This window comes from Pistacia vera, unplaced genomic scaffold (assembly GCF_008641045.1).
Source record: "Pistacia vera cultivar Batoury unplaced genomic scaffold, PisVer_v2 Contig160, whole genome shotgun sequence".
NCBI classification, from domain to species: Eukaryota; Viridiplantae; Streptophyta; class Magnoliopsida; order Sapindales; family Anacardiaceae; genus Pistacia; species Pistacia vera.
Genome location: NW_022195685.1, coordinates 395,245 through 406,749, shown reverse-complemented (window position 1 = coordinate 406,749; position 11,505 = coordinate 395,245).

Below are 11,505 nucleotides of genomic sequence, written 5' to 3'. Positions count from 1 at the left end.
AAGAAGAAGAGTTAGATTTCTCTCTAGTTAGCCTACTATCCACCTCTGGATCAAATGAGTGGATTATGGATTTAGGTTGTACCTATTATATGTGTCCTCACAAGGAGTGGTTCTTTAATTTTGAAGAACTTGACGGTGGAATTGTTTATATGGGCAATGATGATGCTTGTAAAACAATTGGGATAGGTTTAATTCGGTTGAAGAATCATGATGGCTCAACTAGAGCGTTGACAGATGTTCAGTATGTACCGAAGTTGAAAAAAAATCTCATCTCTTTAGGAGCGCTGGAATCTAAAGGCTTCACGGTGAATATGCGAGATGGAATTCTAAAGGTTTCTTCAGGCACTCTTGTGGTAATGAAAGGCACAAGGAGAAACAACTTGTATTACCATAATGGTAGTACGGTTATTGAAACGATAACTACAGTCGTACAGAAGGATGTAGATTCAGAAATGCTCAAGTTGTGGCATATGCGTTTGGGGCATATAGGTGAAAAAGCCTTACTTAGTTTGGTTAATCAAGGCTTACTGAAAGGTGCAAAGACCTTTAAGTTGGATTTTTGTGAGCATTATGTTCTGGGAAAATAGACAAGAGTGAAATTCGACACCGCAATCCATAATACTAGGAGTATTTTGGATTATGTTCATTCTGATGTGTAGAGAGCTATCAAAACAACATCTTTGGGAGGTATGCACTATTTTGTCATTTTTGTAGATGATTTTTCTAGAAGAGTTTGAGTGTATGTGATGAAAACTAAAGATGATGTACTTGGTGTTTTCCTTAAATGGAAAAAGATGATTGAAACACAGACTAGCAGAAAAATCAAGCAATTATGTACAGATAATGGTGGGAGGTATCGTAGTGATCCGTTTCGGAAAATTTGCCAAGATGAAGGTATAGTACGTCACTTTACAGTGATAAATACACCACAGCAGAATGGGGTGATAGAACGCATGAATCAAACTATACTAGAGAAAGTTCGATGTATGTTGTCCAATTCTAGGTTGGGCAAAAAGTTTTGGGCTGAGGCAGTTATATATGCGTGTCATCTCATTAATCATCTACCGTCAGCCGCAATTGAAGGTAAGACGCCGGTTGAGGTATGGTCTGGAAAACATGTTTCTGATTATGACTCTTTACATGTTTTTGGTTCCATTGCTTATTAGCATGTGAAATAGTCTAAGTTAGATCCTAGAGCAAAGAAAGCAGTATTCATAGAGATTACCTTAGGTGTGAAAGGATATCGTCCTTGGTGTCTAAGTTCGAAGAAAATACTATTTAGTAGGGATGTGACATTTAATGAGTCTTCTATGTTAGAAAAGAAAACAAGAAGCCAGATGAAGGTTAATAATACTCCGCAGCAGGTGAAGCATACTCAACAGCAGGTGGAGTTTGAAACAACATTAGTTAGCCTAGCTAGAAATGAGACTCCTATGATAGAGGAGTTTATTAGAGATGAAGAAAAGGATTCTTCCCAAGAACCTCAACAAGAATCTATTATCGTTAATAGGCCAAAACGAGAAATTCGCAAGCCTACTTGTTTTGTTGATATGGTGGCCTATGCACTCCCAATTGAAGATGGTGAAGTTCCTTCCACTTATAATGAAGTAGCTAACAATTTCGAAAATGGTAAGCGGAAGAAAGCCATGAAAGAAGAGATATAGTCTCTCCATAAGAATGAAACTTGGGAGGTAGTTCAATTACCAAAGAATAAGAAGGCAATTGGATGCAAATGGGTATATGCAAAGAAAGAAGGATTTCCGAATTTGAAAGACATCCGATACAAGGCAAGGTTGGTGGCGAAAGGCTACGCTCAGAAGGAAGGAATATATTTCAATGAGGTATTTTCTCCAGTTGTAAAGCATTCTTCCATTAGAATTTTGTTGGCCTTGGTAGCTTAGATGAATCTTGAACTAGTTCAACTTGATGTGAAAACCGCGTTTCTACACGATGATTTGGAAGAGAAAATCTATATGACTCAACCATAAGGATTTAGGATTATTGGGAAGGAAGATTGGGTTAGTAAAGTGAAAAGATCACTTTATGGTTTGAAACAATCTCCGAGGCAGTGGTATAAGCGATTTGATAGGTTTATGATGGGTCAGAAGTACACAAGAAGCAAATTTGACAACTGTGTGTATTTTCAAAGGCTAGAAGGTGATACTCTCATTTATCTACTCTTATATGTTGATGATATGTTGATTGCTTCGAAGAACATAGAAGAAATTGAGAAGTTAAAGGCTTAACTAAATCAAGAATTTGAGATGAAGGATTCAGGGGAAGCCAAGAAGATTCTTGCCTTCTCGGTATGGAGATAATTAGAGACAGAGGAAATGGTAAGGTTTGTTTGACACAAAAACAGTATCTAAAGAAGGTCTTACAACGTTTTGACATAACTGAAAGGACAAAACCTGTAAGTACTCCACTTGCTCCTCATATAAAGCTTAGTACATCATTATCTCCAAGTACGCATGAAGAACAAGAGTATATGTCAAAGGATCCGTATTCAAATGCGGTAGGTAGCTTGATGTATTCAATGGTGTGTACTAGGCCCGACATTTCACATGCAGTTGGAATTGTGAGTATGTATATGCATCCTAGTAAAGGACATTGGAAAGTTGTGAAGTAGATTTTACAGTATATTATAGGTACTGTAAACATTGGTTTGGTTTTTTAGCGGGATAAAAATCTTAGTCAATTTGTTGTTGGCTATGTTGATTCTGATTATGCTAGTGATTTGGATAAGCGTCGGTCAACCCCTGGATATGTATTTACTCTTGCTAGAGCTCCAGTAAGTTGGAAATCTTCTTTGTAGTCTACAGTTGCTTTATCTACTACAGAGGCAGAATATATGGCAGTTACAGAGGCTGTAAAGGAAGCTATTTGGTTATAAGGGCTATTGGATGAATTGAAAATTACTCAGAAGAAGATCATTATCTAATTTGACAGTTAGAGTGCTATTCACTTAGCAAAGAATCCAGTATTCCATTTTCGCACCAAGCATATGGATGTTTGTTAACACTTTGTGGGGAAACTCATTAATGAATGAAGAATCTCATTAGAGAAGATTGGGACTACTGAGAATCCTGTAGATATTTTAACGAAAGTAGTGACAATGATCAAGTTCAATCACTGTTTGAACTTGATCAACATCCTGTGAGCTTGACTGTGCCATTTGACGCATTTGAAGGTGTTGCAAAATTTGTCAGATTAATACAAAACTTTGAAGGTTTGCTAATTCGCCAAGGTGGAGATTTGTTGGAAAAATGGTTCATTTAGCAAAATCTCACATGGGGTAGAAGTGAAAATGGAGAAAGGTTTAGGGACTTATATAAAATAGGCCAAAGGTTAGTTTGTCCCACATTGCTTAAGAATGAAAATTGGAAAACTTTTGGACCCTATATATAAGGACCCAAGCCATAGTTATAAGCATCCCAAAAATTGTACTTCCATTACACCCCTCTTGTATAGGGCTCTTTCATTAAGGACCCTTTAGTTGAAAAGTTTTGTTGTATCGCCCTTTTGTTTAAGGTATTTGTTGTATTGCCCAAAAGTTTGTAATATTATTTGGAGATAGTGGAATTTTCTTTTGTAGCGCCCGAAGACATAAGTTACAATACCGAACCTCGTTCATTCTTGGTATTTTATATTTTTTCATTTATTTTGGCCATTTATTTCTGCTTTAGTAGTTGTTATTATTATATTTAAATAGCTAGCATTGAGTTTATGTTTCAGTTACATAATAAGTGGTATCAAAGCCTAGGTTTAGGACAATGAGTAGTTATTTGTATGGTTATATTCATGTCTAGGAAAATTCTATCAACAAGACGATAAAAGTCTAAGCAGACTGGATTTTAAGTGGGATCGTTTGTGACCCCTCCATTGTTTCCTGAAAATTTTCCTGGTGCATATTTAATTATTTCAGCACTTACTACTACCTTGGTCTATAGTTGATTTGTTGGTTAGCTATTGAATATAACAATTTGTGGAGCTTGGTTATTGGGAACTTTGTTTATCAAGCCAATTGAGTACGTCCAAGGATTCACCATCTGCGGCACCACCATCTGTGCCAGTAAGGATGATAACGGTTACAATTGCAAAAAATGATGTTGAAAAATTTGATGGTCAAAATAATTTTGGCTTATGGCAAAGTGAGGTAATGGATAGCTTGTATCAGCAAGATCTAGATATCCTTTTGGAGGAGGAAAAACTAGAAGATATCTATGAGAAAGACTAGGTGAGGTTGAATGTAAAAACTTGTGGGATGATTCGCTCATGTCTTTGTAGAGAGCAGAAATATCCATTCATGAAAGGGACGTCTACCAGTAAGTTATGGAAGGCGCTAGAAAACAAATACATGAAAAGAAGTAATGAGAATCGGCTTTATTTGATGAAAAGATTGTTTCGTCTTAGTTGAAACCAGGTACGAATATCAGTAGCCATATTTTTTTAACTATTTCATGGAAAACTATTATGTGATATTGTTTGTTACAGGCGAGTACAAAGATGAATCCCGAGAAGGTTGAAGAATATAAACTTGATCAGGAGGAAAACAAAATATTTCTTTTGATTGGGATGGATCTTCAAAGCACAATCAAGGATGATGACTTGATTGAAGCTGCTTTGGATGTGTTGAAAACCTGGGAAAAGATTACTAAAGATTCAAGGAGATTGGAAATAAAAATTGAAGATCTCGATCTCGATAACGAAACAATGATTCTTGATGATAATGATGTGCTAATTGCAAATCTGAGATCAGCTCAAGAAAATCACGCCACAATTGAAAGAGAGAGAGAGGATTCATTCAAAAACTTGTTGCAGACTTTTGAAGCAATAGGAATGTTGATGGATGAGGAGAAGATGGAATATCTACTGGTATGTATATAATCAAACATGTGTATTTCTTGATTGAAAAATACATTGTTTTTTCGTTAATTGTTTCTGATCTTCAGTTGGGAATGGAAATGAGAGATTATCTACATCACGAGAAAGAGACAATTAGAACCACTGCGAAAGAGGTATGGAAGTATTGGGAAAGCCAAGTGAAGCCCTAGTTGCAATCTCAGACAAGTTATAGATATTATATGTCATATATTATTGTGTTTTGGATATCATATGTCATATAAAGTCTTTGATTATGTAGAGGAAATNTCCTTTCATTGATCGGATAGAAGTTTTCGCTTCTTTTTTTATTAGCTTCCGCTTCCTCTCCTTCATGACTTCAACTTTCTTCGATTGGATGTCTTAGTCCCTTTTTGAATGGATGTAGGATCAACTCTTCTTCCTGCTGGTTTTGGTTCATTGACTTCTTCCTGGATAGTCTACTCCTTCCTAAGGTGGGAGTAATAAGTGTTTCTGTAATAATTAGTTTCGATTTGGGAGGGCGGGTGGAGATTAGTCGGTATCTAGTTCGTAGGAGCTATTGGGGTGAAACTCCTCACGGCAGGCTGCAAGGAATTCTTTTGAAGCATTATCCATCTAAGGAGTAGTGAGATGCGAAAACAAAAAAGAAAATCAAGTCTTTAAGGAAGCAAGATACGAGCCGTAGGAAAGAAAGCGCAGGTTTGGCATCCGTGTCTGTAAGAAACTTCAATAACAATCGAGAGCGAACTCGGTGAGAAATATCAGTAGCGTGCGAGCGCAGTTTACGGAGAGGGAAGCAGTCGGCCAGCATTTGATGGACTTAGGCAGTAGCTAGCTTCTTTCTGATTCCTACTTAAGGTATTAACCAACCGAACTCCGCCCTTCCACCCTTCTTTCCGACAAGATTGGATATTTCATTCCTCTGCTCGGGAGAAAAATGGCTTCTATCCCTGCTTATAAACTCGATTGGCTTCTTAAAGTAGTAGCATTCGATAGGATTCCTACCTCGAGACGTAGAGCTATTAGTTCAGGAAAGAAGATCTTGGCCAGCAGTAGTAGAGCAAGCTTCTGCCCTTGTCCCCTTCCGGGTGGGATCCCAACTCCTTCGCTACTGGTCGACCGATTCTTATCCTTCTATCCACCTCCCGAGTTGACTTCATCTCATCGGCAGCCGTCTCAATAGTAGCATTCCCCGTTTAAGAGGATTCCTCCCCTCCGGACACCCTTAAATGGCCTCCTCCCCTTCAAGGATAGGTCGATTCCTTTTGGAGATAACCTGCCTTCCAACCTTTGATGGATGAATGGATGAAAGCCCAACTCTGGTTACCAAGAGAGGAATGGTAATATCCCAAACAAACAAAGGTAGCCGCCTCAAGTGAGTTGTTTGAACAGAAAAGAGCAGATTTATTGAACTGGCCGGAAGAGTTCTCTATCTCTTTTATATATATATACACATATTTTCCCTTTCTTTTTCACCTGATGAACAAGATAAAAAGGCGACTCTCCCCCAAATGAAAAAGCAAAAAAAATAAAAAATAAACCAGATTTGGTACCACATTATATAAAGGATTATTAAGTTAATTAATAATCCAAACAAACCAAACCCATTCGGCTTCATGGGTCAGAATGTTAAGTGACGTGGCCAACTTTTCATCCCTTTCTCGCCCAAATCTCGACTCCACTAAGTGACGTGGCCACTTAACAGCCTTTGGATGGTGATATCGTGAAAAAAGCAGATCCTTCACAGCATGAACTATTTGCAATGCAAACTTTGGAATTGAGATCGGGGTATCATCTGCCACAACTGATGAAGCATTCCTTACACGGGAACCATCCAAATCCAAAGTAATAGGCACATCTCTTCTCCATCAGACTGAAGTTGATCGCTAACTTCTTTGGTTATCAAAGATTTTGCATGATTTCTGTGGCTTAAATGCAAGAATCAACCAATTTGCGCATCAAACCATTGTCTCAATTAAACAACACTAGGTAAAAATATAATTCGTCAAGCTACTTCACTTTCGAACCAGAACAAATGAACAACCAATGTTAAACTCTTTTGAAGATGCTTAACCCACTGACACCTGAAATTTGAACAAAAATAAACTAAAAATCGAAAATTTGACTGTAATTACTGAAAAAGAGAGTGAGAGGGCAGATCTGATTGACTTGAATTTTAAGAAGAAAGCGCGCAGGGCATGAAGAGTTGTCACAAGTGTATTGTCTGTACTCTACTGTTTAGGTTCAGTTTAGTTTAGTTTAACATAAACAAAACCAAACCAAACTAGTAAATCAAACAGACAATCAATATTTTATACTCTCTCCTTGTTCCTTTTTTATCAAAGAAATAAACTAAAATAACTCAAAGTGAAAAGAATGCTAACCACTGTTCTCAATAAGCTTGGATGAATTCAACCTGCGAGAAGGGATGGAACTCAAAAGCCGCTGATAATCTGGAAGCAGAGACTGTGAGACAAGAAAATAGGCAGATGCAAATGAAAATAACAACCAACAAAAACGCAAGCACAGATAAAAAAGAAATGCTCATGAAGAATCACTGGCATGCACACTTAGAAATGCCAACCATTTCAATTATACATAAAAGAAGCAATTACTGAAACAGAACCCAGGAGCAGAAAATCAGTAGTCATATAGTAATACCCAACAATAAAAGGCAAACCTTTGGAATTGAAGCAGTGTTAAGCAGCTCCTCTGTTTTGCTCAACCTCATACCAGAGAGACAGCCTATCAGAGTAAAAGAAGTGATGTCAATATTTATACAAGTGCAAAATAATCTATAATTGATATACAGAGTCTATTCTAACAGCAAAAGAAGTAAACTGAGACTCATCCAAGCCCCAAGAATCGACGGCCCATGGGGGAGATTTTCTGATTGCAGCCCAGTCAGACTTTGCCAACTCCATAGATTTGTACTGCGCTCCAACAAGCCATGCACATTGCTGAGGGAAAGAGGAACAAAGAAATCAAATTTTGTGACAAAACAGACTCACTTACCAAGTATATCAGTCAGTATAATAACAAAATTACAGTTGATTTATCAAAAGTACAGAAAGAAAACTATTGTTGATTAAAATAATATTCACATATAATTAAGTAAACATTTCACCCGAAATTTCAACAGGCATAACTGATCATATATGTTAAAATGGTTGGCAGGAAGAAGAGTTGAGTTACAACAAACTATAACTCTTTATCTGTTATTTTCTGATGATCCGTTGACAATAGATTTGCCCTCTTAAAGGAGTCCATCGAATTATCAAATTATATATGCTGCTTGAGTTTTTAGTAATAATGCACGTCATTTCAGAGGTTTTATGAAAACAAAAAATGCAATTGCAGGTTGTTTTTCAAACCAAATACAAAGATTACCGGCATTGCTCCAGTGGCAGCTTCATGATTCCCTTCAAACTCTGACAAAACATCAAAAGCAAGCAGCTTCCAATCCAAAGTTTGTGCAACAACAACACTGGTCAGGCACACGTTACCATGAACCTGTAGATCCCAAAGAGTAATAAAAAACTGAGATTGCAGATCATGAAGAGATTGAAAAAGAAGAATTAAACTAGATTTATAAATATTCCCGCAAATTTTACTCATATCACTTACAAGTTTACAATCATTATTCAGGAAGCTAACGGCTTTAGCAATTTGGTGCAGCCCCCATGCATAATACTCAAACCTAAAAAACAGAATAAAATTAATTCACTAACTCATTAACAAATCAATATTAACATTGCAAGTAAGGGAGATTAAAGTCAGCAAATTATCGAAAAAAAAAAAAAAAATAGCGCTTTTGGGTAAGAAATAAAACGACGTGGTATCATTTTTGTGAAGACGCAAGGCTATATTATATGGTTCAAGTTTCTCCCGCCCATAAACCGTTAGGCAGCTTTAAGAACCCATAAACCGTTAGGCAGCTTTAAGAACTAAGAACAGACTACAGAGTTTTTAAGAATCTTGCTGGTTTTCTTGAAATTTATAAGAATCTTCTTTTGTTTTACTTGCCTTAGAAGATATGGATGAACAGAACTCATCACTGCCGGTTAACAACAACCAACCTGAAGGGGGAGATGTGGAGCTCCTTCGAAGTCTAAGAGAAACTCGCGAAGACCACGCCAGAACCAACGATGATTCTCAGCGTGTATTGAGAGCATTGGAAGCCCTAAAGGGAATCGAGATGACTGAGGAAAAGCGGGAATACATGCTGGTAAGTAGATTCTTCTTGATTCTTGATGACGGATTATAATATTTTCTTTAGTTACAAAATATATTGGTTGTGATCTGGTGCCGTTGTTTTGATCTTTAACATTTNCGCTTAACAAATTTGAAAATATTGGTTTTCGATTTCCTTCATTCCTTGTCCTTCAGTGATTTTCAATTTCAATAGTTTCTCTAGCTGCATTTTCAATCAAAAGATCTTTCATTCCAATAGCACCAAAATTGAAGTTTAAAAGTAAATTTCTCCCATCAAATTGAACTCTCTCTGTTAACCATCACCCTAGCATACCATTACCAATGGAATACTATCATCTTTTCCACTGATTTACACGACTAGCAGAAAAATAAAGTGAAAACTACTAACAAAAAAATTCTTGCGCAGATATCTGTTGTTACCCAAACAGATTTCATTGGCAATCATGTATGCTGTTCAAATGGGCAAATCTTTTCTTCCTTGGGAAAAGAGGGAAAAGAGTTAACCTGAGAAGTTATATTAACATTCTCAGTTAGTTGAGGAACCTGGAGGATAACTCGCTATACCATAAGACAATTGAGTAATATCACTGACAACATGTAACAAAACATCAGAGCTAGCAATCACTAGAATTTCAGTCAGGTTAAGAATACATAAGCAGAAAAAGACTACATTACAAAATGAAACACCCATTTCCAATTCTCAACCTCCATAAATGTCAAGTCATTTGCAATAATCAAACACCAATGACAGAAAAAATAGTGAAAATAAAAACATCGATAAATTGAGGTAAATCAGATGCCTACAGACGCTAAGAACAATTATTTTCATGGATATCAAACTTTTTTGAAATTTAAACTTGTAATTTATTTAAAGATTTCAAAGTGCCAAGGCTAGAAACATTAAACATTTTCTACATGCGCAGACTTTTTATGCTTATTGTCACGACCAATTTGCTTGGCGACGCAAGTACGCTGCTTAATGGTTAAGTTAACTTCAAGGTTAAGCATACTTAGTGGCTAAGTTAACTTCATGACTAAGCTTCCTCATTCCCAAAGTTGTCACCTAAGGTTGCCACCTAGTATTACTTAAGGATTAAGTATACATTGTATCTAGTCATATTCCTTGAGGAGGTTTAGCCTATAAATAGGCCACTCCCCTTTGTAAAGTTCATAAGTTGTAATCCTTCAATAGAGTTTACATTTTCTCTACACTTATCCTTCTCACTTGCATACTATTAGTCTTTGAGTTTGTGTGAGTGTTAGGCTGCTTAAAACATTTTCAAAGTGTTAAGACCGCACGAATTTAGTAAAGAAGTTAAGTGTGTGACAAGTATGATCTCTATCATCATCTCTATTCCCTTTATCAATTCTCCTATCCCACCTAGGTTTATGAATTTATCTATCAATTCCATTACCTTATCCTTACCCATGAGGTTCCAACATTTGATCCTTAATTGACCTAGGAGTTGTTCCCTGGCATCCTCAAAAAAAAGGTTATTCCCAACCCCATCTCTTAGAAAGAAAAAGGTAGCACCGAAGAAAGGAAAGAGCGAGATGGTGGTTTTTGTTGTTCCCGAGAAGCGAAGATAGGAATTAGGCAGGACTAAATAAAATTTTGCATCCCCGAAAGTGATGCCCAAAAGTCTAAGATAGGAATGGCTTTAAGGCGTCCAGCTCGTCCAACAGTTTGACCAGCCAGTGAGAGGCAAGTGTAGCTAGAAAAAATGCCCTGTTTCGGGGACTGGGCTTACTAATAGGTTTAGATTTCCCAACCATTCACGCACTTAACTTCTTTACTAAATTCATGCGGCCTTAACACTTCGAAAATGTGCTAAGCAGCCTAACACTCACACAAACTCAAAGACTAATAGTATGCAAGTGAGAAGGATAAGTGTAGAGAAAATGTAAACTCTATTGAAGGATTACAACTTATGAACTTTACGAAGGGGAGTGGCCTATTTATAGACTAAACCTCCTCAAGGTATGACTAGATACAATGTATACTTAATCCTTAAGTAATACTAGGTGGCAACTTTGGGAATGAGGAAGCTTAGTCATGAAGTTAACTTAGTCACTAAGTATGCTTAACCTTGAAGTTAACTTAACCATTAAGCAATGTGCAGCATACTTGCGTCGCCAAGCAAACTGGTCGTGACATTCTCTCACACCTAATAATGCGATGCCCTCGTCGCATTATCCTTTTAGCGTAGGATTGAGTCTTGGAATTACCATAATGAGTCTTCGGTCTCCCAACTGGCTTCGGCATCGGGAAGTCCCTTCCATTTGATGAAGCATTCCCGGTAATTTGGCACACCACGTCAGCGAATAACTCTATCAACAAGTATTTCTTCAACCTCCTGGTCAAAGGATGTTACAACGGCTGTTAGTGCTCGTTTAGAGACTCCTCGTGATGGCTCCTCCGGGTCT